The sequence below is a fragment of the Bicyclus anynana genome, chromosome 23 (assembly GCF_947172395.1).
Source record: "Bicyclus anynana chromosome 23, ilBicAnyn1.1, whole genome shotgun sequence".
In the NCBI taxonomy this organism is placed as follows: Eukaryota; Metazoa; Arthropoda; class Insecta; order Lepidoptera; family Nymphalidae; genus Bicyclus; species Bicyclus anynana.
In genome coordinates this window covers 7556149-7583549 of record NC_069105.1, presented here as the reverse complement: position 1 = coordinate 7583549, position 27401 = coordinate 7556149, and the positions used below count along the sequence as shown (strand labels likewise).

The window sequence follows — 27401 nt, the reverse complement described above, 5'->3', positions numbered from 1 at the left end:
AGTAATTGAATAACATGCGCCTATTTGTATACAAAGTTGTTGGAGTCGATGCTGATATGAAGGACTTTATTTGCAATTACTCAGTATTATAGATATTAACTTGACTATTTTTTTTATAAGGAATAAGCTCGCGTTTGACCACGATCTCACCTGATGGTAAGAATAGATGTGGCCTAAGGTGGAACGCGCTTGCCTAGAAGATGCCATTCACTCTCATCTTAAAGAAGCTCAGGTTGTAAGAGTTAGGGTATACTGACTTCAGAAGAAAGTTTCATTCCCTAGCTATGCGTATAAGAAACGAGTTGTAGGGATGTCAATGTCAATGACATAGGGATGAAAACCTACTCGGTGTCTTGCGGTGCGATGGTAAAAAGGTGACGGTGGTACAAGCTCAAATAGACCCTGTGCACTCTCCGAAATATATTTTGTAAAAAACTGAGAGATTCGCAACCTTCCTACGATGACCAAGGGTTTCAAGTAGTTATACCAGAAGAGGATTTATATGATAGAAGAGCAGTGATAGCCCAATGGATATGACCTCTTCGATTCGGAGGGCAAAGTTCGATTCTGGTTCAGGGCATGCTATGCCGTTGCCCGTATGCTGTTTCAGCTATGTGCATTTTAAGAAATTAAATATCACGTGTCTCAAAAGGAAAAACATCGTGAGGAAACCTGCATACCAGAGAATTTTCGTAAATCGCTACGTGTGTGAAGCCAGTCAATCCGCATTGTGACAACATGGCGGAGAGAGTAATACTCTATTAATTTAAATTTTAGGGACTTTCATGTGCTAAGTTTTGTCGTATATTTTACAAAAGTATCTACGTCTTTTTTAAATCACCTCAGGTACGGTTCTTAAATTTCCATACAAGCTATTTCCTAAACCCTGCGAAGTTATGGAATGCCCTTCCAGCTTCCGTTTTTCTGCCACCTATAACGTAAGTATCTAAAAGTCAAGAATAAGCATCTTCTAGGCAAGCGCGTACCACTGTAGGATCTTCTTTTCTTGCCATCAGTCAAGTGCTGGCCTAATTGACCCACCCTTTTTGTTTTTATATAAAAACAAAAAGGGTGGGTCAATTATATCCTTAAAAAGGAACCGAATAACCCTGCAGATTTCTTATTAACTCTACCTGATAACGATGAAATGCTAAACCAACTAAACGAAATAGATCCAACTTAATCATATTCCTTAAGATGAATTTATTCCTATCGAGATAAACATAATTACCATTCAACTGATAGCGGCTCCATAGCATCGTACCGGAATGTGCATAACGTTATCTCAAAATAGAGATTAATAATCTGAGAATGTTATAATTTATCATGAATAACCAGAATTATTATCAGGGAATACAGAGTTCAGAGCATCTGGTCCGCAGTGTATAGTTAACCTAACTGTTTTGCGAGATCGCGTGTCCTCGAGCAATGACCATTACTAACGACGGATGCCGTTCCAAAGATCTTAGGGTTGGCGCTTAGCTTCTAATGCTTTTGTATCATCATTAAAGACCCATATTCAGCACACTGTCGTCCACGAGTCTCCTCTCAGAATGAACCCAATGCAGTTTGGCGGACTTCACACACGCAGAGAATTATGAAAATTCTCAGGTATACAAGTTTCTTCACGATGTTTTTCCTTCACCATTTGAAACACGTGATATTTAATTTTCTAAAATGCACATAACTGAAAAGTTGAAGGTGTGGTAGTACCCACGATGGTAGGGAAAACGGCAGCTGGATGGGCATTCTATACCTTAGCAGTGTGTAGAAGGATATATAACGCGTAGGTACTTGTATACAAGAAAATAGTTGTTTCTTTAATATGTTTTGCAATGTACTTATACGATGCAGAGCCCTAGCATCCGCTATTACGTGTAAAGTGCCGCATAACCGCCGCCGGAGCATCATTCTGTCGCCGAGATCATTAGTCATTCTTGTGCTAGAGGAATTTCGGACAATGCCTCTCTTCATTTGTGTTCAATTGTACAGAAACCGCTTAGGACGAAATTATATTATGTAACTGGTGATATTATTCCGACGAATTCAGTTTCTATACACGAAGCACATTTGCCTCCGTTGTGAGACGATTATACGAATTATATAATTTTAGACAAAGTTAGATTTGCGGTTTTTAGGTTTAGGTAGCTTTTTGGATGTCGTTTGGATTAGATTTTGAATATCCAATAATATCAAACGTGATATTTCTTTTCGTAGGTTTTCAAGTAGTTTCTGAGGGACCTGGAATTTCCTATGAAAATAGTCTAGCAAAACTATAATTTTTGTGGATTAGAATAGTTATAGTCAATCTATAACGTTTGTGTGTATAAACTGTTGAGTACGTTCTTTGATTTTTATAATATGAGGCGTCCACAGATCCGCGTCGTAGATATCAGACACATGGCATCGCATCAAATGGAATTTTAATGTAATTTTGCGATGCGATGCGTACGATGCGGATCTGTGGACACCTAACTGTAATGTAAGGTGTCCACAGATCCGCATCGTACACATTACGCTTATCGTATACCGTATTACGCTGTCTTTCAACTGTCTACTGTTAAAAAGTCAAAAACACAAACAGTCCACATCCAAAGTCAATCAACTTCCAAAAGTAGGCAAACTAATTCACTGATGACACATTTAGGTGTTACGGATATTAAAAATGAATATCCAAATAATTCCCATCTGACAAAAACACATTGCATGAAAATAAAATCCCCTCATGATTCTATAAACGAGATCCCCGCATATGACATTCAAATCCCTCAATGTAGAGATTAATTCAAATGAAATGTCCGCTTCTTTCCCCCTTAATCACTAACACCGGTGTACTTAATCACGTCCAGTTCATACGAAAATACGCCTTCTTACTTGTGAATTAGATGCGATTTTTGTGTAATGCAAAATAGATACTTAGCTCCACAGATGAGGGTTGTCCAAGGTCATTCATTGTGGAGATCCGGTAAGTCGCCCTGCCTTGTATGGATGTAGGTAGGAACAATAAATCATTTGTTATGTAACCTCTTGTCTCTTGGAAATGCGGGGCTAAATTGTTTTTTGTTTGTAGGAACGCTGACCTTGGTTGAAAATGCATCTTGCAGAAGCAATGTTTTTTAATTTGTCGTTATCATTATGTATGTTATCGATAGACGACAGAATATTTCTGCGTTATATGTCACTGCTGACCATGCATATTCGGAGTTACTAACCTACTACGTGCACTCCAGTTGCAAAAATTCACTGCCTTTGAGGACTCATTATTCGCCTTTTTTTGGAGGAGGAGGATTGGAGAGGAATTTACCATTTTGTAAATTTTTTACGTTTAATGATTACCATAATCAAACGTCTTGTGTATGTCACTCTATATACTGTATATATCTTGTATATCTTGTATACTAGGAGATAGCGCTTCATTGCTATCACGCCATAATGCTGCCTATGGTGGAACACGCTTGCCGAGAAAATCCCAATTCTCGATTGACTTGAATGTACCCAAATTTAAGGTGAATGGGAAAACGAAAGCTGGAAAAGCATTCCATATCCTTGCATTGCGCATTGTAGTATGCGCAAAAAAGAACCAAATCGTGTAATACGCGTCCAAGGGATATCGACAACGTAGCGGTGCAGATCTATGAAACGCACCATCAGTCCTATTGTAGAAAGACGAAAGCATCTGTCCTAAGACTTTTTCTTTTCATTTAAAAACTTAAATCTTGTTGATTTTACGAGGATTGCTATACATCCTTTGGTAGGTTATTGGAAACAGCTATTAGTGAAAGGGTTATAAATATTTTAGTACGTTTATACTCAGACATCTATCAGTCCTTCTTGTCATATTTATGCACAGGTTATTTGAGCACATATCACTTGAAATTCAGTTGTTGACTTTGCAATGTTCAAATGGTAGGTAGTTCTTACAAATATTTTTTTGTAAAATATTATTATATTATTCATCATTCTTTAACTATTGTAGATCGTTTCTAGATTCCGTTATCTGCGTCATCAGTTTGTGCCAATGGCTCTGATTGTGGTCACATCTAATCTATTACACAAGGTGGCTGATCTATTAAAGCATTAACCTTAATAAACGGTTAATGTTTTGTATTGTCTCTTTTGTGTCGCAATAAAGTTTATCTATCTTTTTTTATTGTAATTAGTGACTTAAGCAGATAGCCCACCTGATGTTAAGTGGAAAACCAACGTCTATAAACAGATCATACAAGAAATACGTCCCCTGTTGACCATCATCAACCTGAGGCGTTGGTGAGAAGCATCATATGCCTATAGTTAAGCAACTCTATGTCTTTCCCCAGACGAGTGATGTTACGAAATGCTCTACTGCTAATATAAACTTTGCCTCAAATCTTAATGCACATTTTGCTTACCGTTTTGCGTCTTATTATTACAAGAAAACAGAATGAAAAGAATGTGAACTGATTTAACTAAAAGGGATTTTTTTATTAAGTATGTCATTCTGCAAATTGTGAAATATGAGATACCTACATACAATCCACAAGACGTCAATAAATGCCATTCAATCATACGAGTATGTCATTCAATTTGTTGCTTATTGAAGTAGTGACTAATGTGGGACTTTTGTTTTCAGATTAAAGTGTAAAGTGTATCGATGAGACGCCGCTAGTGACGGCAGGAGAGCGGCCGCCGCCACACTGCGTGCTTTACTTACTTGTGAGTAAATACTTTTTAACATAGTCTGTTCCTCTCTGATCGAGAGTTACATGTTTGTTCCTTTTGCTGTTGATATCCTTAGGCTATGGAGTCGTATTGCCAAAAAATCTTCGAATTATTTACACGTGGCTAGTTGCCTCCACATTGGGTGACAGAAGTGCTGGCACATTTCTTTCGCGAAGTATCAGCCTGGCTGACCAAGGCTGAAATGCAACCGGTATTCTTGCCACAATTATATATGGGCATTATTTTTATATTAGCATAAATCAGCTTAAGTTTCTTAATTTATTCTTTCTCAAAAACGAAAATACAAATTAAAACCGAATACCAAGTTAGAAGAAATGCAGAAAATTAAGGAAACGCAGCGAAAGGAAATTACTGTAACACGAATATTTACAACTAGCCGACGCCCCACGTTTTCACCTGCTTAGTTCCGTGAAAATACGGGGATAAAATATGGCCTAAGACACTCACAAATAACGTAGCCTTTTCGTGGTAAAAGATTTTTCAGAATCGGTTCAGAGATTACCCCAGTACAATACCACAAACTTTATAATATTAGTAAAGATGTAACATTTAAGTTTTTCTAAAATCCTAAGTTAATTTCTCTGTTCATCATTCAGTAGATGGTGCGTTTGAAGCGTTTTAAAGTGTCTTTACATTCATGGCTCTATAAGCGTTGAAAAATAATGTCATTCACACTCAGACCAATTATAGAAGGACCTGTATTGCACTCATAGTCACGAACAAAATTGTCTGTCATTTTCTGAAGAAAACGAGCTTAGATTTGGTATATATCTTATACTAAACTAGAAGTTTTTGCCCGTTTTTTACACAATTCAATTACACAAAAAGGTATTTTTACGGAGCTCTTTAACCGACGAACACGATTACAACTATTTAACATCGATTCTATAGAGACTGTTTTTGTAATCGCATTAGATCGTTGATCATATACTTTGACAGAAAAGTAACGTCTAGCGAGGCAGGTCCTATACAATAATTGGTCTGAGCATTCACACGATATGTGACACAATGGTTAGGTAACTGTAACACAATTAATCTGTTACCGTACACTGTTTGATGTGTGTCGGCCGGTTGGATATACTTGGATAATGGATATATACAGTCTGACTAGCCTGATAGGCATACAAGCGAAACCGAGTGTGTAGACGGCATAAGTGCATAAAGAGAAGAAGCTCGTGCCTTACGGTAATGGAGACATTTCGAAAACTGTTCTGAGAATCGACGTCAGGTTCCTTTAGCGACGTGTTGGTCTGTGACGTTTTTTCATTCAAGTTACGTGCATTTAGCGTTACGGTACGATGTCGTGTAGAAACCGAAAGGGGTGTGGATTTTTTTTCTTCTCCTAACAAGTTCTCCTAACAACAAGTACACTTTCATCTTAGATTGCATTACCATCAGGTGAGATTGTATTTAAGAGCTAAGTTGTGAAGAATAAAAACAAAACGACACAACCTGTGCTCAAAGTGTCGATATAGTCTAAATTGGAAGCGAAGTCACTTGCAAGAAGTAGTACATGTTTAATCTACCCACATTTCTGACAGTTTCTACGCTTGGACGCGTGTTTTTGCCGGTAGGGTGGTAACTATAGCTTGGCAAGTTCGTTGATGACACTCCAATGATATGCGGCCACGGGGGGGAAAGGACTGCGCGGGTGTGAAGTAGTACGCGCGGGGCACAGGGAAGGACTGCGCGGGTGTGAAGTCGTGCGCGTGGGACATCGCTACCTCCCTCCCGGCCCTCGCGGACCATCGGGAGTGTTACGAACGAATTTGCCAAGCTATAGCCACCAGACTTGAGCTAATTTAGAAACTATAAAATCATAAATGGCAGAGGCAATCAGGACCTCTGTATTTAACACTAGAATATTACCAACTGCACCAGAAAGTACTTAATTATTTTTATAGGTTTTATGAAAAAAAATTCCATACGATGGTAAAATTTTAATGAGGTTCGCGACTTATACTGTGTCATAAAAATTGTAAGTAGCGATACAATCTTGAATTATGATCCGCGTCTCCTTCGTCGGACCATTTGTCACCAGCCCCCCTAGCCCAGTGGCACGTCGATTCTCTTTCTACGACCGCTAACGCTTCGAAAACTAGAAAGATGTATGGGAGTGACATTTGCTATCGACAGGTCACGTGATCAAGATCTGTCATTCCCATACATAGTTCTAGTTTTCGAAGCGTTAGCGATCGTAGAAAGAGAATCGACGTGCTACTTGGCTAGGGGGCAGTTACGTAATTCGTTAGATTAGCCGGCGGACTGTCAGCGACTCAGCGTCAGATGAATTGACCGTCCGCGGCCGAGAATAGTCTTACTATTATCTCATGAGGGGGGTCGTTGCTCCAGACTAGTTGATTTTGTACGAATTGAGTTGTACGGGGGATGGTGTTATGCGATAGCCACACAATCCATACAAAAGATAAAAATGTGTCTTTATTTGATTGACTTTTTTTTCATATTCTCTTTTCCAAATTATTAAATAGAATGTCAACAAAAAATCGTATAAAAATTCACTGTTAAAATTAAAAACAGAAACGGAAATTATTCTGCAATTTTGAGTTAGGACTACGAAGTGAGGAACCGTCTCACAATACGTACCCACACAATCCATACAAAAGGTAAAAATGTGTGTTCTTTTTTAGATTCTCTTTTCCAAATTATTTAACAGAATGTCAACTAAAAATCGTATAAAAAAAAATTTCAACCGACTTCAAAAACATAAAACATACTGACTGGTAACAAACCGGTGTTATGTTAATTTAAGCCGTTTCTGAAAGAACTACATGAAAGAACACTGTCTGAAAAACCTAAATCTTTATGATATTCTTACATGGCATAAATTAATACATCATCGGGCTACCACCGCCTTCAAACTGATCATCTGTTAGAACGTAATATGATACATATAACTTAGTATGATGTTATGTTTCGCTTTTTAGTTTAATCAGTATGTTTTATGTTTTTGAAGTCGGTTGAATTTTTTTTATTATTTTTTTTTAAGAATACGGCTTCTGTATCTGAGACCTTTCGTCTAACAGCCAGGCGAAAGCTTTTTATGGCGATGGTCAAAGTTTTTCGCTGTAAAGTCATAAACAATACCGGTTGACTCAACCTTCCACATGGCGGTCATCTTGTGAGCAAGGTTCAAGTTAATATTTATACAGCTGTTATTTTCACAAGCCTTTAATTAACCTGTCTAGTAAGTGTAAATCAAATTTGGAATCTTAATTAGAACCAGTTTGGGCTCAATTATCGTGACGAACATGTTAGAGTACTATTATAAGTAAAAGCATTTTTTTGTATGATTTATTTTTTTGAGTTTTTATTTTTTAAAATAAAATATCCAGCTGTCAGTTACAATCTAGTAAATTGGACGGCACGGCTTTATGAGGGGGGGTCGTTGCTCCAGTGTAGTTGGTCGTTGTATTGATTAATTTTTTTGGGGATAGTGTTATGCAATACCCACACAATTCATACAAAAGGTCATAAATAATTCTTGTGAATTCGCTTATTTCAAGAAAGCAATGCTTTCAAAATTACATGATCTTAGAAAAGACAGGTTTATCTGTTTATTAGAGATAGCCTCGTCTGCAAAAATAAGTAAAAGCTCCAAGCTCCCCCCTTTCAAGCTTACGTAAACGTTGTTACGTATGCATTTTTTTTATTTGTGGGAATCTTCGAAAATGTGTTTAATTTTCAAACATGGGCTGTATGTAAACAACTACTGCTGACGTAATTACCATCTAGACCCCCCCACCCATCAAAAATAGGTCATCAAAAATAAATAAAGCAAAACACCCCCGCCCTCCCTCTTTTAGTGCTTACGTAATACTTGTGTTATATGCATTAATAATATTTATAGTAACTGTTAATGTCAATGTTATGTTACTTGTCTGTCTAATTGTCTTGTCTATTGTCTACTGTCATGTCCTAAAGTCTGTACACGTATCTATCCTATTAAATAATATAATCGTCGAGCATCCGTGGTCTTATTTACCATTACAAACGTCACAACTTGAACAACCACTATAAGCTGGTGGAATTATTTATGTTTAAACCTTCAAGACTACTATAATAAACAATATCCTAGGGGCATTTCTATCCTCAACCTGGATCATTGAGTTATTGAGCCTTAATTCTCCGAGCATATTACATCTAAGTCTATTATAATCCTCCGAGACTATTATTTCGAGCAACTCTATTGCATGGTCTGAATGTGTAGTCGTCTCGGCTGAACGGTTACACATAAGCGCCGGATGTTTGGTGTTTAGACCGACTTTATGTGTTGGACAACCTACTTTTGATAACCGATTTCAAAAAAGGAGGTTCTGTTTTACACTCGTTTATAATGTGGCGATTATCTCACAAACTATTGATCCTGTTTTTGTGTGTCACTATCAGACGATTTAAATGGCCCATTACAGAGACGTCTTTCTCCATACTTATAGAAAAAGAAAAAAAATGAATTTGGACCCACCACACTGCTCCAATGCAGTTTTGTGACCTATTCGATTTTTAATGATAATAACGGGGATCCTCGTATTAGACCTGCCGCTCGTTTTCCGTATTCGTCTCCCTAATGCGTTATTTCGATTTGGAATTCCGTAAGGCTTTATCTTTTTTTCTCATTCGGAATGTATACTATAGCCAGACGCGCCTTTACCTATGGTGCACCCGGGCGCCGCGATCTCAGGGGCGTCCGAGTAAGTAGTAAAGCATTACACGGATTTGGACTTATATGTTTACTACATAGACAGTGTGTGGTAGTACACTTGAAGTGCTCTTTACGGTACTAGAGAGCTCAAGGGTGCTAGGGTGATGATTGCACGCGCGACGTGAGTTAGAGACGCCTCTGACTATAGCAAGGTCTCAAATCGTTAGGAACGCGCGGGATTTGTTCCGCTCGGAAATCTATATAACTTTATTAATTGTATAGTATAAAGAGGTAATGTTTGTGGTATTGTAGGGGGTAATTTCTGGATCTACGGAATCGATTTTGAAAATTCTTTTACCATTAGAAAGCTACGTTATTTGTGTTATATGCTGCTATCACCGTATTCTTACGGGAACGGGAACTACGCGAGTGAATGGACGCCGGGTATTTATAAATATGTGAAAAGTGATAAGTTTTGGACCCGTATTAATACTTTCTATCTATAATTATCATTACTAATCATATTAAATAATATGTTTCTAAATGGTTAAGCACTTAAGTTTAAATCCCTCTATAACGAGTTCGTTGTTATTTATGTACATTAAGATAAACTTTGACCACGATACCGATTCGAAGCTATTAACTACAAATTATATTATGTAATTACCATTAAGTAATATTATGTCAGTTATGTACAATTGATTATTTAACAATTAACTGTAAGAAAACTTTGCTACTTGTCATAATTAACTAGGACTCGAAACATCAAACTGAACTAACCAGGTATAATTATAAAGAAGTTTGTGCGGTATATGTAGGGTGTAATCTCTGTATCTACTAAACCGATTTTGAAAATTGTTTTACTAATAGAAAGCTACGTTATTTGCGAGTGTCACAAGCTATGTTTTATGCCCATATTCCCACGGGAACGGGAACTACGTGGATGAAACTGCAAGGCGTCTATTAAATATAGATTATGAACGCGAAAATTAATATCATCTGATGTCATTGATATGTACGTGGGTTCATTTATAAGCAACGGAATGCGCATGTTACATGCAAATCATCATTGGCCATCTTACATCATATATGGGAAACAATTGGACCCTAAACTTTAGTGCTAACTGCTGACCGGGTACCCATAGAATACCTATTCGATGTACCATTGTTCTATCGACGACAAGGACCCTTTATATTGGTCTTCCATTTACGTTGATCGTATAAAAGGTGTTAAATGCAGTTTGTCTTCCGGTTTTTTTTCTAATATTATCGAGAGCTATATATCGATAGCTCATTGAATATGACCTCTGTCTTTATAAAATGAAAAAGATATTTTTTTCTTTTTTTTTTATTCTTTACAAGTTAGCCCTTGACTACAATCTCACCTGATGGTAAGTGATGATGCAGTCTAAGATGGAAGCGGGCTAACTTGTTAGGAGGAGGATGAAAATCCACACCCCTTTCGGTTTCTACGCGGCATCGTACCGGAACGCTAAATCGCTTGGCGGTTCGTCTTTGCCGGTAGGGTGGTAACTAACCACGGCCGAAGCCTCCCACCAGGCAAACTGTAACTAACTGTAGAATGGAGGGCTATCAATGGAGTATTCAAAATTCAGTAGTATTAGCTAGGTAGGTATGTAAATTTTTTTTTATCAAAAGATAAGTCAAGGTGTTTCAAATACGACGATTTTTTCTCATTTAACAATCAAATGTTCAGAAAAGGACGTCAACTTTTGTGTCATTCACTCTATCATATCAAAATTGTATTTTTACAAAAAAAAATATAGCAGATCCTTAATTAAGAGAGTTCATAAATTGAAAAATATATATTACATAATATATACAAAATAATATACAAAATAAATAAATAAATAATCTAAAGCTACTTTCCGCTGCCTTTCTTGTGACTATTACTGGTATTTTCTATGAAAACGTTCATGCCCTACTAAAATCACACCTTTGAGACGAACCACAAAACATACCTATTCATTCGTACGCAATAAACGTGTAGCCTTGTTCAATCAAAGCGAATATTTATTTTATTCTTTGAGAGCCCAGTGGATATGATCTCTGTCTTTATAACCACTTTTATAAAATGAATGAAAAAGATCTGGCAATGACACTCGCGCTATAATTTAAGTGTTTAGCTTCGTCTCGCGAATGTATACTTTCAATTGTGGCACTGTCATTAGCGCTGGAAGGTTGTCGTCATTTCTTCATTAGTCGCAAGCGAGTCGCGGCATGACGAGCGATACGTACTCGCAGTCACGATTGCCCGCTTCGTGAGTGTGATTCCACATTAATTTGTTGTACGGTACGCGTTTTATTGAGATTGCGTACAGTGCAAGTGCTCTTAAGTCATGGCCACAATAATGCATTCTTTGCAATCTCTCTTCACCTGGCAAATCTAAAAACTCTTGACCATCACAACAATTGCTAGTCTGTCGATATTTTAGGATAGGATAGGAGAGTGTGTGTAGGAGCTATTTGAGCTTTTTTACCCTATTTTACCCTCGTAAAGTCAACGCATGGGTTGCCATTTCTACATGTCATTGATGTCTCCATAGAATTCGTTAGCATTTTGCTAATTCTAATAAGTGTGATTATCATATGGAATTCTCTTCTTAAGTCTGTTGTTTTCTATATTCTGTGGTGTTTCTTGATTGTTAGAACCTGAACGTCTTTAAGATAAAGAGTGAATAGTCATCTTTTAGGCATTCCACCTTAGGTCACATCTATAAATTCTTCTATTTTTCAGCCAATCAATGGCAATTCGGAAGATATAATGAATTAAGTAGGTTGTGCAGGACAAACTATTGCGTTGACATGTTAGCAATGTCACCATGATAGGTAATCATAATATTTGCTGTGGAAACCCATCACCGCTGAGGAGTCATAAGATTCAATTAGCTCAACGGTAAGAGCGGTTGGACTCATCACCGAGGAGTGGTGGTTCGATCCCCGCCCCGTTGGTCTATTGTCGTACCCACTCCTAGCACAGTCTTTTTACGACTAGTTGGAAGGGAATGGGAATATTGGTCATATTATAAAAAAAGATATGGCAAATATTTTCTAACAAAATTAGGTTAGTACTAGGACTTAGTACATAGTAACTCAACGAAGACGAACACATCATTGTGAACGTGGCCTAAGAGCAATGTATGCTAATGAGACGTTAGGATTGTCCGTGTCCGCAGCGCTCGTATACCGCAGGGGCGTGCGTACATTTGCATACTTTTCTATTTAGCGAGAATGGCAAATAATTTTAGGGTTCACGCCTTGAGGCTGCCTTGACTGCCTCGTTATGTCGCCGGTCTCGGTCATTATCATTAACATCTGATCATCATTGTGAGCTCGAGTCTCCTCTCAGAATGACAGACCAATAGTCCACCACGCTGGCCCAATGCTGATTGGCAGAATTCACACACGCAGAGAATTAAGAAAATTCTCTGGTACGCAGGTTTCCACACGATGTTTTCCTTCACCGATTGAGACACGTGATATTTAATTTCTTAAAATGCTCACAACTGACAAGTTGGAGGTGCATGCCACGGACCGGATTCGAACCAACACCCTCCGGCATCGGAGGTAAAGGTCATATCATTGGCTGGGACACGTTATGAAGAGTTCCTTAACCCTACTCCCGGGCTCTGCTACTCTACGGAATGTTAAGATGTTCGTGTCTTTCGTGTGATCTGCATTTGTTTGCGCCAGTTTTCCGGGCTTTTCCGAGCTGGTAACGAGAATTTATTACAAAAACGCATTATTTCATAATGCGGCTCAGACTCCATCCGAAGATTTCATATAGCTGATATGTAGCTGTGTACCATTATTATGTATCATAAGGTACCATTAAAATATACCAAATAATGGTATACAAGTAGCAAGTTTATACCGTCTTCCGCCATAAATCGCTTGTCGACTTTCCGAGAGGTGCATTATAAATAACCATGTTTATGTAGCTACGCGCCGCGGCTGTAAACTGTGGTGTTTATGAATTTTTATGTTACGTTTACTTTACTCTGTTATACCCTGGCGCCATCAGGTAACTACCGTTGGCGGTAGGTAGGCTAACCTGACGAGGTTTTGAACCATTTTGTATGACTTATTAGTTATCCTACATAGCACATATCTATACCTACACCTAAAAACCTGTGGAAAATGATCTTTATTGAAAAGTTACGGAATACCAGCATTCCTAATGTTGGCAATTTACAGTTGTGTAATGTACCTACATAATTAAATGCTTTTTAATTTGTTACACAACTCGATTAAAAAATATTTCCATTATTCCTCTCCTCGCCTTGTTTCTCTCTCCCCCAGGTCTTGTTTTAATAGTTGAACCATATCTAACGAAAATTTTGATAAACAATATCTAAGGACCGTCGCTGGAAATCAAGCTTTCATATAAAAAAAATCTGCATACGTCGCGTTCATGCATTTACATTTCCATCCATTCCAGTCCATTTATGTGGACATAATATATCCACATAGCTAACTTTATAGGACCCCCTTTATTGCGTCGGAAACCTTTTCTTGCGTTAAAGGATAATTGGGGGTTAAAAATAGGATAAATAAGTCCATAATTACCTAAAACAAGCTCACATAGTTGGTAATGATGCCTCCCTTGATCTATTTAAACACCGCCGGTAACTCGCAAAAGATTGTAAAAATAACCCAACGCTGTGTATAAGCGGTTGTTTCAGTCCACGCCGACGCACTTACCTACTGATCCACATACGGAGCGCCACGTGCTTTCTGTACCGCGGTAATGGTGAAATTACAGCCACGTCAAGTTTAACTCCTTGGTTTAATTGGAGTAGGGTGATGCTTTGCAGGACGTGACTGTAACACAAAAATATCTTGTCAGTTGGACTTTTATGTTAAGCATCGCTTTTTTTTTTTTTGATTGTGTAAGTGCCGTAGGCTCCTTTGAAAGGCAGCATTGCCTGATGGGGCCCGAAGGCAGAAGCAGATGAGAGGAACGACTCTCTGAAGGCGTCTCCTCTGAGACTCGGACCTCGGTTTAGAGAGCCGTTCGGGGAAGGGTGTTTTGGCCTGAGTATATCAGTCCGGGCGCCCCCGAGATCGTGAGCTAAAAAATCGCTTTGACACAAATAATATGTCTTTCTAGTGGTAAAATATATTTTAATATCGATTCAGAAGATTCTGAGATTACCATACCACAAACCTTTACCTCTTTATAATATTAGTAAAGACTAGCCAACTACTCAAGGTTTCCCCCGCGTGGTTTATGTTTCTGTGAGAATACAGGATATAAAATATAGCCTTCTACACTCACAGATAACGTGGCTTACTATTGGTAAAAATCGATTCCGAAAATCCTTATATTACCCTCTACTACAATAACACAAACTTTACCTCTGTATAATATTGGTGTACTGTACTGAGAGTTCATATGAATGGTTTCTATGAGAAGATTTCAATAGAATATAGTCACCAGTGGCGAAAGATGAAAGATTTGGACGAAGGCAAGCCGTCTCAATAAAAAGAAAATTCATACAACTTGATACAAACGTAAATTCATTACAATAATGAATATGTATGTAGGTATGTATTTTTAAAAGGTAACCCGGCGGTAATCGGACTGTATTGACTCTTCGCCGCTGCTAGTCACCCTCACCCTCTGGAAGTATTTTTTGTGTCGGGGGCTAATTTTTTGGGAGCCGGCGGCTTGTATCGGTGGCCTGAATGAACGTTCATAATCTTGGACACAAAATTATAATTAGTATTTTATGCGCGCCCGTTCGCAAATTATCGCCGCAACATATTAAAACGCCGTAATTTTCCGCACCGACGCTCATAATCGTTACGAGTTACGATATCGTGTATTAATTGCATGCGAAGTGAAAGTGACGTAATGAAATTGTTCACCGCGCTCGCCCACGTACGCGGTTTGTGCTCTTAGTAGCGTATTGTAAACAATATGGTTGAGTGTATCCGAACGTCACGCGTGGATTCGACCAATCAAATTATCTACATCTACGAGTACGTTCGGATACTTTGTAGGACTTTGGAACCTGAGGTTGAGGATAAGATATTACATATATGCATGTTATTCTTCATCCTGTAACTATTAATTGCATGCGAAGTAAAATTTTTCACTGCGCTCGCCCGCGTCCCGTCTTGTGCTCTTAGCGTATTGTAAACATTATGGTTGAGTGTATCCGAACACTGTGTGTGGATTCGACCAATCAAATTATCTACATCCACGAGTACGTTCGTATACTTTGAAGGACTTTGTAACGTGAGGCTGAGATTAAGTTAAATGTATGTTATTCTTCATCCTGTACTTATTAATTGCATGCAAAGTTAAATTGTTCACCGCGCTCGCCCACGTCCCGGCTTGTGCTCTTAGCGTATTGTAAACATTATGGTTGAGTGTATTCGATTCCGAACGCAGTGTGTAAATTCCACCAATAAAATTATCAGATTATTGATAACTAGCTCACGCCCCGCGGTTTCACCTGCGTACTTTCCGTTCCTGTGAGAATACCGGAATAAAATAATATAAGAAAAATATGCAATTAAATTTTCGAGCAAGAAAACGCTCGAGGCAACAAAATTTTGCAAATATTAACGTTGAGTGTATCCGAACGCTAAGTACGAGTGGATTCGACCAATCATGATGTAAAATATAAGAGGCTTATATTTTTATATTAATAGTCTTACAAGCACGGAAAAAAAGCTTATAGTGTAGTTTCTCTTACTATTTGTTTTAGTCTAATGTAAACGAAAGTCATTATGTATAAAGTCATTTAATTCTGAAAAAGAAAGTCATATAATTATGTCCTAAGTTAAATAAAAAATAAAAATAAAAGTAATAAATATCAGACACAATAAATACACCACGTATTGACCAAAATACGGCGATGGAATCCTATTATCGTCACGGAAGAACTGCGAAATCATAATAGGGATGTTTGTACGATATTTGTCGATAAAAGATGTTATTTTCGATTTATTTTAAAATAGGAAGTAAATTATATATTTAATGAAATTAAGCAGACAAAAATCCTCTAGTAAACATCTGCTTTAAAATTGAAATAAGGAGAAGATGCGAAAAAAGCAAACTTGGTTATTATAAATAGAGAACTTTTAGAAAGCCTGTAAAACTTTACAAAACAAATGTCATAGGTGATTAAGAAAGTCTGCATATTTAAACCATCACGTAACATTGATTTTTATTTAGAAAGTTGCCATGTTAAAGGTTGTACATATAATTTATAAAATAGGTAAGTAGCTGAATTCGAGTGAAAAAGAAAATATTAAAATTTTGCTTATCACAAAGTTTACAACAAGAATAGTTTGGTGTCTGTTTCCCTGTAAATCATACATTGGCACATTTTAGGCCTTGTAATTTAGTACAATCGAGATGTTCTCACGTAAATACATTCGTAACAACCGAATGCGAATACTAAAGGATGTTTGGTTTTTGTTGGCATTGATTGAACTTTGTGTTATAAAATTTTCCCTTTTGATGGAAGTACAATATACTAATTAATTAATATCGACAAATATTTTTTCGCCATCACTAGCCAGCCTATCCCAAATCAAGCTAAGCACGTACCGTTACAGCTTACACAGCACGCCCACCGCTCCCAAGGTATTTTGTGTTCACTATACATTTATTACTGCTGTTATCATATTTTAGACTTTATAGCGATCGGTATAGAGTTTATATTGTAACGATATATTTTTCCCATATTGGCAATCATGATTAAAGATTATATTATTAGTGTTGTGGTGACAGAGGGGATATTATAATTTTACAAGCTTTTATTGGATTTTAGTGTACAATTGAAATTGTAGTTAATGAACTCAATAAACGACTCTTACCGTAGAGCTATTAAGGCTATACATAATTTAATGTCAAGTTTGTCAGTTTGTAGCGACTAGTGACTCAACCATCGGCTTGGAAGGCAGATTCTGCTGAAAAAAGCCAGCAAGAAACAACAGTTACTCAGATAATCAAACTTACTTTCCAATTAATAATATCAATATGAAAGTTCTGCCCTGCCTCGTTGTTCTAATGTTTATGCTTATACGTAGTTTCGGATCAAGAGTTCCTGGGATGTATGAGATACTGAGCTTTTCTTTCTTCTAAGGAATTTTTCAGATAAAATTCTCAGCCAACCCGCATCGGAGCAGCGTGATCTAAGCTCTACATCCCCTCTTTTATACGGAGGGAAGCCTGGCCCTGTATTGGGCCGTTAAAATATTAATAATGATGATGAATATGAAGGTGCTCAATGTCCGCTCTGTTGTGCTGTGGTATCTCTTGCATGTCACGTAATAACAAGTGTTATTATACGCGATTACATGTGGGTCCTCATTGTTGGTGTGTGCTCAGGTGGGGTTTTCAATGCCAAAGACTATAAATATATCGATGTATGATTATAAACGATTTGTTTATAAACGATAACATGCGCTAAAGTCCTTGACTGTGATCTCATCATCATTATCAGCCTGTTTTAGGCCACAACAAGGCCATGCCTCTCTGTAGGAAACGGTATGTGTCCACCACATTTTTCCAATGAGGATTGGCGGTTGATAATCCTAATAACACTCCCATGATATGCGGGCGACAGGGGGAAAGACTGCGTGGGTGTGAAAAAGTGCGTGCGGGGAAGTGACGTGCATCAGTCGTGGGGTTTTCATTCATCGCTACACGCCCCCCGGACCGCGCGCAACATCGGGAGTGTTACGAACGAAGTTGCCCAAGCTATAAGGACTTGACGTGCTCTCCGAGGCTGGGAGTATTTTTACATTGGCTTCAAAACAGTTGAGTACCATGAGTTCGAAATTCCTAAAGTGACCTTGAGAAATAAGGAATGTAATATACTTCTATACTGATATTATAATGAGGTAAAGTTTGTAGTAGGTACTGTAGGGGTAATAGCTAAATCTCCTACACCGATTTTGAAGATTCTTTTATCACTAGAAGACCACGTTGTTTGTGAATGTCATCGACTATATTTTATCTCTGTATTCTCATTGGAACGGGAACTAAGTGCGTGAAACCGCGGGGCGTCGGCTAGTATAAAATAAATAAGCCGGAATTGCAATTTATATGATTACTTATTTCATAATTAGGGTGACTCTACCTACTAAAATGTTTTGTAGTCGTTATTACACAAAGATTTTATACTATTAGATATGTCACTAGCGCGTCAAAACTGAGGCGAACAAAGGTGGCTAATTGTCTTAATTTCATTTAGTCACATAGTAAACAACAAAAGTTATTTAAGCAAATAACACCTAAATATTGTCTACAATGTCGAGCTGTATTCAGGAAGTGTATGTATATTGTATATATAATTAAAATAAACACAAAATTGTGCATGTGAGCGCTGTGTGGAGTAACTAAATTCGAATCACTTTTTGCTTTGAATTTGTAGGCACATAACATATCTAGTAGCTTAAAATATCATTGATATGCCACAGAAAAATATGTACAAGTATAATGCGACAAAAGCGATTGTGGGACGCGCGTAAAAAATGAAATAACCCTTTGCCTTCGGTTCGAAGGGGAAATGTTTGACAGCTGTGAGCTGGCCATTGTTGTTTTGTTGTTGTTGCGTTTGTTGTTCTTGGCGTTTGAAGTCAAACAATACGCAGTTAGTCGCTAATTAACCATTTATTTCGTATTAATTAACCAAAAAATTGCGTACGTTCATTATTAGCTAACATTTCAAATGCTTTGTTGGGTCGGTTTATTAACCGATATACTCGTATAGGCTAATGCCTATGTTGTTTCAGTTTCGAAATTTAATATTTATCTAATTTAGTTAAGGTTCGATACCTGGGTTAGGCTCAAGAAATTTTCAGTAAAAATAATCTGCTTTGAGTTGGGTAATCGGTGGTGGTACACTCAGAAAAATGGTCGAATTTAATAAAACACGGCTAAATATTGTTTTTGTGAAAAACTAGCGGACGCTTGAGACTTCGCGTGGAAATCGATTTTCTACCTTTTTTCCGCCCCATCGCAAAATCCGTTCTTAGTGGACGTACTGCAAACCAACTGCAAACTAAGTCCGTGCTTCTTTGTGTACTGTATTTTATTCTTTACAACAATCTCACCTGATAAGTGATGATGCAACCTAAGATGGAAGCAGATTAACTTGTTAGGAGTAGGATGAAAATCCAGACCCCTTTCGGTTTCTGCACGACATCGTACTGGAACGTTTAATCGCTTAGTAGTACGGTAGGGTGGGTAACTAGCTACAGCCGAAGCCTCCCACCAACTAGACCTGGACCAATTAAGAAAAACTCAATCGGCCCATTCGTAGACCGAACCCAGGACCTCCGTCTTGTGAATCCACCGCGCATATCACTGCGCCACAGAGGCTGTTCTGCGTGCATATTTCGCTTTTATATATTTAGTTTTGTATTAATTTTAGCTGCGGACCAAATCGTGGACAGTGACCAGTGCCCAGTCGTCGTTATCAACCCATATTCGACTCACTGCTGAGCTCGAGTCTCCTCTCAGAATGAGAGGGGTTAGGCCAATAGTTCACGCCGGCCCAATGCGGATTGGCAGACATCACACACGCATAGAACTAAGAAAATTCTCTGGTATGCAGGTTTCCTCACGATGTTTTACCTTCACCGTTTGAGACGCGTGATATTTAATTTCTTAAAATGCACACAACTGACAAGTTGGAGGTGCATGCCCTGGACCGGATTCGAACCCACCATATCCACTGGGCTATCACGTAATTAGTGAGTGCCCATTCATTGTGGGTAAAACCTACTCGTCGTCTATAATAGGATTACCTTCCCGGGTGGATCGTTAACAAATCGCCCGTCACGCTCGGTGCGCCGTTTCAAGTACCTAAGAAACCAGTTAAGTGTGCTTTTACTCAAGCAGCAGCAGAGCAGAGCTCATATCCACTGGGGTGATAGCCCAGGCTATCGTGGGCTGCCGTGGTTAGTATCAAAATATTTTTTTAATTGTTTTGTGGATCTCTTAACTTGAACCACATGGTCACGTGTTAGCAACTTAGCAATTAGCATACAATAGGCGTAGTGAACGCCGCCGTCGACGCACGCGTCGCTCTACCTGTATTATAAAATTACGAAGGTCTGGCCAAGGCAGGCTCTTGGTCCATGAACGTTAAAATGTGTTTACTTAATTAGACGCGTGACTGGAAAACGCGCGTTGGATTTTTCACCTGCAAGTTTGTTATGTGTCTAAGTGTACCATTGAAATAATGAGTTACTACAACGTTTTACATCGTATTTTCGTTTTTGTAATCATCTAACATGTTATTTCAACGAAATGGCCTTGACTTGACCAGCAGTGATATTTTGTTATTACGATCATCTAATGTGATTATCGAAATTATGTAAATAACGGTTTTAGTTAAAAAAAACGTTGCTACTTGCTACTACCACTACTATACTAAAGCCACTTTATGTAAAATGATGATAACTATTAGAGATGCGCCGAGTAACACTTTTGCCGAGTAACGAGTACCGAGTTTTACTCGGTTAAATTTTTTTTCAACCGAGTACTCGGCCGAGTAGCTCGGTTCAATCAAATTTCTATTTCGCGCGCGTAAAAAATTGTTTATTTCAAGTACGCCTAGTTTACGAGCACTTTTGAAACGTCAAGTTTGATTATTTGTAGTGACTCTACCACCCAGCTCGGGAGGCGCTGTCTCCTGTTAAGACGAGAGGGCGAGAAACTCAACAGTTGCTCTTAAACATTTTAATTTTATTTAAATTTAATCGAGATTTTCAAAGATTTCCTAAATTACTAATAAATACTTTTTGATTAACACTGTTGTTTTAATTATATCTACCTATTTAATGCTTTTCTTAAGCAAAGTATACTCGGCATTCACCCACCGAGTTATTCGGCCGAGTACGAGTATCAAAAAATCCGACGAGTACGCCGAGTACCGAGTATCAACCGAGTACTCGGCCCATCTCTAATAACTATGTTATTTCGCCCAAAAAAAAAAATGTTAGATGAAATGTAAATATGATGTAAAACGACTGATTACATAAACGAAAATACCATGAAAACGACAGTAGTGACTCATTATTTAAATGGTACACTGAGATACATAATAACACTTTTGAACGTAGTCTTGCAGATTGAAGTTTGTTATCTTAAATTGCAATTTTATTCTAAAACAACACATGATTTTTTTTGCTTTACATGAACAAAAAACAGAAGGATTTGTATCCAGTATATTTCCACTCATCAAAACATCGTACCCAGTGATTCCGTTACATTGGACCGACGATGTGCGGCGAAAGATTTAATTATTGTAATAGAGAGCGGCGTTTTAATGGGCTGCCTGTAATTAACCCAAAAGCGTTTGTGCTTTACAAGCTTCTTCCGCGATTCACGGGTGGTCCCCAGGTCTGATGGTACCATTATTGTCAGCTTTCAGGAACACAGATTCGTGAAAACTTAGATTGTTTCATTATTTGCAGTACACTTTTTTCTTTCTTTGTTGTATACCTCATCATTATCATTAGCAACCCATATTCGGATCACTGTTGAGCACGGGTCTCCTCTTAGTGTGAGAGGGGTTAGGCTAATAAATAGTTCACCACTTTAAGAAAATTCTCAGGTGTGCAGGTTTCCCTTTATCGTTTCTGACACGTGATATATTTTTTTTTTTAATACAAATAACTGCAAAGTTAGAAGTACATACATGCTGCGGACCGGATTCGAACCTGAGCCCTCCGAATCGAAGGCAGAGGTCTAAACATGGTTTTGGGAGAATCCACTGGGCTATTGCGGCTCGGTTGTATATCTACGAGTAGAAACAGGTATAAAAATAATAATATTTTTTTAAAATTATAATCCAACAAAATAATATTCTCCAGTAAGGGTTGAAGACATTATATTAATGGGCGTGAGGACTTATTCAGACCAGAGACTTTTTTAGGTTGCAAACTCACAGACTTTTACCTCTAAATCTTATCTTAATACTAGCTGACGCCGCGCGGTTTCACCCGCGTGGTTCTCGTTCCCGTAGGAATTCGGGGATAATATATAACCTACAGCCTTACCCGATAAATGGGCTGTTTAACACTGAAAGAATGTTTCAAATCAGACCAGTAGTTCCTGAGATTAGCGCGTTCAAACAAACAAACTCTTTAGCTTTATAATATTAGTATAGATATAAATGCGAAGGGTCTTTCATTACGAAATCTCGAAAACTGCTTGACTTACAAAAATGAAATTTGACAGGAAGGTAGTCTATAGTTAGTAGGTATCCGCTAAGAACGGATTTTGCGATAGGGCCGGATTAAGGGGCGGGTGAAGTCGCGGGCGTCTTTTAGCCTTATAGATGAGTAAGCCAAGTTTGTATTCCAAGATCAAACCACCGAACAGGCACGCCGGGCGGCGGTTACGTGAACAATAGATGAGCGACGCGACTCCGCCGGCTCCCATGACCTTAAATATCTGCGGTGCAGGCTAACCACAGATGGCTCTTAGGGTTGCTTCTCCCAATAATATGTTTAGACCTAAGGGTTCTGATTCTTCTTCATCCAAGGAAGTAGTATCAACCACTATGATGGGTTAGGGAAAGGAGATGATGATAACATCTCCTTCATCCCACTTAAGTGAAGTCGGAAAAATATGTATTTTTTTTCATTCGTCTCTATTACACGTCAACTCATCATCCACTCCCTTTACTCACATGTCCTCTTTCACACACTCCAGCCATCTCTGGTCTTCCTCTTCTCTTATGTTCTTTCACTTGCACTTTCTCACTCATGATGATGATGATGATGATGATGATGATGATGATGATGATGAAGATGATGATGATGATGATGATGATGATGATGATGATGATGATGATGATGATGATGATGATGATGATGATGATATTGATGGAGAAGAACGAAAAATATAAGTTACATGTATAACTTGTATAAAAGATATTTTACATATTTTTACGAATAATAAATGTTTTGAAATTGCACAACTTACTGTGGTAGCCCTAGCAGCTAAACGTTTGCTGTTTCCCCAGTAAAATCTCAGTTTGGAAATAAGTAGTTACATGTATAATGTTTTATCTCGGACACGAATTTCTGAAAGCTGCGACTGACTACTTAGTTTGTGAGCTACTGAACTTACATGCATGCCCGAAGCACGAATTCACTGGCTGTTTAGTTATATAATTATATCTTTATTAAGGTATATTTGATGGAACAAAAATACATCGCACATCTAATGGTAAAGTCGATATCGTCGCCTCCAAGGCAGCAACACTTAACTAAAAAAACTCCCTAGAAAATGCTCTACTACTAACCTAACATCTAAAGACGCAGACCAAGAAATTCCTCACTCCACCATTACATATTACTTACTATACTATTTCTGATGAGTCGTGATAGCCCATTGGATATAACCTTTGCCTCCGATTCCGGAGGGTGTGGGTCCAACTTTTCAGTTGTGTGCATTTGAAGAAATTAAATATCACGTGTATCAAACGGTGAAGGAAAACATCGTGATGAAACCTGCATACCAGAGAATTTGGCAGGGAGATAGTTTATAGTAGACATCCGTTAAGAACGGATTTAACGACAGGGTCAGAATAAGGAGGTATTAGGGAGGACAAAGTCGCGGGTTTCCGCTAGAACTACGAGTAGTATAGATAAGTTTTGGCCTGCTATGTAACATACATACAATTTATATTAGAAACTCCTGGGTTCAGTTCCCGACTGAGATTTTTTTTTTCAAGTTTGTAATCGGTCTGTGGCTAAATTACGTCTAAAGATCCAGGCTCAAAAATTCACCACTCTACCACTACTATTTACCATACTATTACTATTCTACTAATTACTATTATCATAGTACCGTTAGTACTTAACCATTCTCAAAGTGCGTTTAACAATCTTAACTTTAACAATAACCGGAACGAGATTTAGAACAAATAGAAGCGAGAGGTGTTTACTCGAACTAAAAAACCAAAACATTAACTCAATACCTACTTAGTGCGCTTTGCGGCGTTATTATCATCGATTTAGGGCGACTATCCACTAAAGCTGTGCTAGATAGCTGAGCTATACAAGTCTTTATAGCTAGCTGCCATGTATGAAATTGTATAACATGATTATTGTTTTAGTAGTGCAACTACAAAGCTTCTTGCCGGCTCCGAATCTGCCTTTCGAAACCATTAGTAGAGTCAGTACCAACAGAAAACTTCTCGTTTCAATAGTACTTCTAAACTAAGCCTATTTGAATAATATAATTTATACTTATTTCAGTGATCACACTATTAGATATAATAGCTTTTGGGGTTACCCTACATGCAAAGTGAGAATTTTTGTTTTGTCAACTATCCCGCGGTGTAGGGTATCGTTGTCGGTATTTTTGTGCATTAAAAGTGCTAATTTAATCTGCGGAACATACACATCTGCCTACACTGCACGTGGCCCTACACGCACGTGGCCAGTATTTTTATTATTGTAATTTTTATTATATACACAATTAATTGATAAATGCAACTGATTTACCCACTTCTAACTATACCCACCTTGTTAGTTATCTTCTCTCCGCATAACTTAACTAATAAGGCTTAACGTATTTTTTGTTATTTTTTTTTATTTCCGTAAATATTTTCACTTTTATTTTTTACTCACCATTTTTTATAACATTTTTAATGCTTTTATATTGTTAGAAAGAAAATATGGCAGAAAAGGTTTCTGTGGTCACCTAGTAAACATAGTATAAATGCATGCTAAAAATAAATACATTTTCTTTTTACAAAACATAATACACATATTCCTCTCTTGAATCTGTAGAGTGCATCTCGAGTGCAGCTTCAGAGCTCACATCCCGGCGTATAAATCAAATTTAGCCATACTAACCTACTTTCCACCAGAGCTAAGCTTATTAAAGCCACTAAAATGAATAGTTATTAGTCTATCTATACAAAGTAACTAGCTTCGTCCATGTTTTTTGTAAATTAATAGAAGCCGTGATAGCCCAGTCGATATGACCTCTGCCTCTGATTCCGGAGGGTGTGGGTTCGAATCCGGTCCGGGTCCATGCACCTCCAACTTTTCAGTTGTGTGCATTTTAAAAAATTAAATATCACGTGTCTCAATCGGTGAAGGAAAACATCGTGAGGAAACCTGCATACCAGAGAATTATCTTAATTCTCTGCGTGTGTGAAGTCTGCCAATCCGCATTGGGCCAGCGTGGTGGACTACTGGCCTAACCCCTCTCATTCTGAGAGGAGACTCGAGCTCAGCAGTGAGCCGAATATGGGTTGATGACGTACGATAGTAGTGTTTCATCATCTAAAATACAACTTTATTTATATGTTAGTCAATTTTAGGGTGCCCAGTGGATATGACCTCTGTCTTCGATTCGGAAGGTGTAGGTTCGAATCTGGTCCAGAGCATGCACCTCTAACTTTTCAGTTATATGCAGTAGAAGTTAAATATCACGTGTCTCTAACGGCGAAGGAAAACATCGTGTGGAAACCTCCATACCTAAGAATTTTCTTAGTTCACTCGTTTGTGAAGCCTGCCAACCCGCATTTTGCCAGCGTGGTGGACTTACCGCTCTAATTCTGAGAGGAGACTCGTGCTCAGTAGTGAGCCGATTATGGGATGTCAATGACGAAATTTTAGGGTATTTTCCCTATCTATATATATTTTATATATGTATATTTCATACCCATTATATTACCCTGCTTATATCTACGCAATCGCTCAGCATCGCTGTGAACCCGCCCTAAGGCCCATCTCGGTAAGACCGCAGACAAGCGTCACGGTCACGCGTCCGATGATTGTGCGCGGCCCCATCACTAGACGGCCTCTGTGCTCGTCTGCAGTGATAGATAGCTACCTCAACACATTACTATTACTTGTAGATAAACGAGCAAAACTAGGTGCTTTAAGATATGGTTAACAAGTATTTTTTTTTTATAAAGTGGGCATTATTTTTTAAAATACAACCAATATTCAATATTATTATAGAGCCGTGACAGCCCAGTTGTGTGCATTTTAAGAAACTAAATATCACGTGTCTCAAACGGTAAAGAAAAACATCGTGAGGAAATCTGCATACCTGAGAATTTTCATAATTGTCTGCGTGTGTGATGTCTGCTGTTCACGACAATTACTGGCTGCGCCTGCGCATACGGGCGAGCGGAGCGCGGGGCGCGGGACGAGGAACCAAGACCTGCGCGACGCACGACACGGCACTGCGCATTGAACGACCGATCAAATTGTCGCGTTTTACTTGTACAATCTTATATTAAATAAACTTGATATTAATACAGTTTACGCTGGCTTAAATTATTATCAACAACATACCACGGTCAGATCTCCTTCTCACCCGAAGACACAAGGCGCTGACCCCAACATCTGCCAATCCGCATTGGGCCAGCGTGGTGGACTATTAACCTAACCCCTCTCATTCTAAAAGAAGACTGGGTTGATAACTAACTAACGAACGTTAATATTGTGTAATGTGTTAGGAGTTGTTCCCGAGGATGGAGAATAATGCGCGAAGCCGCTGGCTTCAAAAAATCACTAAAGTCAGTCAAACTTACCTTTTCTGTTACATTCAAACAAGCCTAGGATAGTAGAATTTCGATTCATCCAAACTTATACCGTTGAAAGACAATTACCAAGATCTACGAAGCACGGATATTTTACAGATATACCAGTTATTATGGCCTAGAATATCCAGACCTTCTTCATTTTATAGAAGCTAAAATTTCGATGAAAAGCTGCACGTCTTGGATTAAAAAAATCACTGTCTACGGAGACTTATTAAGAAGAAGAAGAAGGAGGAGGAATATTCCATTTTGAACGTACTTATAGTGCTTTTCCTAATTAAAAACCTTGGACACGGTTCGGCATGCATAGGTCTGTATGACATGCAATTATGAAGTTTGAACCGCGGTGGCTTTGCGCCTTGAGACTTTAAGGGTCCAGATCCTCAACGCCAATGATTAAGTGTGGTTTTTAACCCCCGACGCAAAAAGTGGGGTGTTATAAG

At 38.3% G+C, this 27401-nt stretch overlaps 1 protein-coding gene across 3 annotated transcripts in view; it reads left to right on the top strand.

Moving 5' to 3' along the window:
* The window catches only part of LOC112055884 (protein kinase C and casein kinase substrate in neurons protein 1), a 128155-nt gene that overhangs the window by 17453 nt on the left and 83301 nt on the right, over window positions 1-27401 (top strand). For all 3 annotated transcript variants that reach the window (XM_052888649.1, XM_052888650.1, XM_052888648.1), the window contains exon 2: window positions 4610-4692. The gene's annotated coding sequence lies outside the window, so the exon portion shown is untranslated. The remainder of the gene's footprint in view (window positions 1-4609; window positions 4693-27401) is intronic.